Genomic DNA, 1,922 nt, shown 5'->3' with positions numbered 1-1,922 from the left:
TCAATTTTCCTTGCATAACCTCACTTTTTGAGCTCGGATCGATCTCCGGCTTTGCATGTGTCCATGACATTTGATTTCCATGGTAATTGTATTTTTACTTTTGTGGAAAATACATTCTAGTTCATTACTTTTTCATAAAGGGCATGGATGCATACTTTAGTGTAATGTTTCATAACTTTTGGGGTTTTTGTGTAATTACTGTAAAGTAATTATTTTTCTTCTTAGGGACCTTTTTGCAATTTATTTTGGGAGATATTTTGAGAAAGGACCATTTTGCAATTTTAGGAAAATGTGACAAGTGTCACATTCTCATGGTGCCACTTGTTGGCAATTGAGTGAAGAGACTTGGTACCATAGTTTCTTGACATTTGGTGGGTGGAGATTCATCCATGTGTTGGCCTTTGATTGGTGCACATGTTACCATCGATTGTTGACAAGTGTAGGTCTAGGATTAAGTCTTGGAAGAGGCATTGGATTGTTAACAAGTGTAGGTCTAGGATTAAGTCTTGGAAGAGGCATTGGATTGGTGACAAGTGTAGGGCCATGATTTAGTCTTGCATTGTGTGTGTGTGAGAGGTAGTGCAAGAGCACATAGTGAGTGGAGGATCTCTAGCCCTTCCACTCACCATTTTACACTTTACCTTCTTCATTTCATTTCTCTCAAAAACCCTAGCAAAGACTCCATTGGAGGAAAGCTTTGTTCATAGCTTATCCCTTCAATTTGGCTCACTTCCATTCACCTTAGAGTAAAAAGCTTGGGAGAGAAAAGCTTCCCCTCATCCTCCTTTACAAAACCCTTGAAGGATCTAGCCTAACTCCTAGTTTTGCTTTGGTATCTAGAGATTCAATTCTCTAGTAAGGTATTGATCTATGATTTTGAAGTATTTTTATGTCATTATTGAGTGTTTTACATGCATGAAAGAGAAGGACTTGTATTCTGCCCTTAAACTATTTTAACTCGAAATTAATCTTGTCAAATTAAATATAGAACATGAAAATTTAATCAATTAGCTTTCATTTAGTTTTGGTTTCATGTAAATTGGATTTAAAATGAATTAGTTATGAATTTTTGAAGTTGCAAGCTAGTTATTGGAAATTTAAATCTTTTCCTTATCTGGTCCAAAAATGAATTTTTATATTGAGCTGTGGTGCTTCAATTGCCTTGAAATTTTTAGTGGAACTTCCCCCATGGGTTTTACACTACTCAGATTTTTTTTCACGATTTTAGTGCATGTCTAAATATTTTTAAAAATCTGAAACTATATGCTGTCCATGTTTTTATTGCAGCTGGAAAATATATTTTTTGATGATTTATTTCACTAACCTTTTGACATTGGATCATGGCTTAAATTTCCAGTTTTACACTCTCATATGTTTACTTCCAAAATAAATTAAGTTTACCCAATTTGGATGTCAAATGATTTTTTTATGAATTTTCAAAGTTGGAAGCTACAGGCTGAAAATGTGTTTTCTGGGCAGAATTTGTTTCAAAGTTGTGGGTCAAAACTGTTTCAATTGGGAAAATATTTTGTTAAAATAAATTGATATTATAAAATTACAGTGTTTAAGATTTCATTGTGCTTTGGATTCATACAATTTGGATTAGAGTTGAATTTTTTATGAATTTTCCAAGTTGAAGGTAACAAGCTGAAAAATCTGTCTTACGGACCAAAAGTTTGGGTCGATTTCATTTTGGTGGTAATTGGGATTTTCATACCAATTGAGGTAGGAGATGTTTTAGGATTTTGCGTGTGTTGTATTGAGTGTCTTCCATGATTATACAACCTATTTGCATGTCTTGTATCAAATCTAGAATATTAGAAATTTTTATGTCTTTGCATAAGATTTAATCTACAAGTATGTATATAGCCTAGAATTGAATTGTAGCATGATGATAAATTATGTTTTGATATGTTTGTTAA

Source organism: Cornus florida, unplaced genomic scaffold, assembly GCF_030987335.1.
Source record: "Cornus florida cultivar Cherokee Brave unplaced genomic scaffold, ASM3098733v1 CherokeeBrave_3.0.0_Hap2_Chr07, whole genome shotgun sequence".
Taxonomy (NCBI): Eukaryota; Viridiplantae; Streptophyta; class Magnoliopsida; order Cornales; family Cornaceae; genus Cornus; species Cornus florida.
This window is presented reverse-complemented; position numbering follows the sequence as displayed.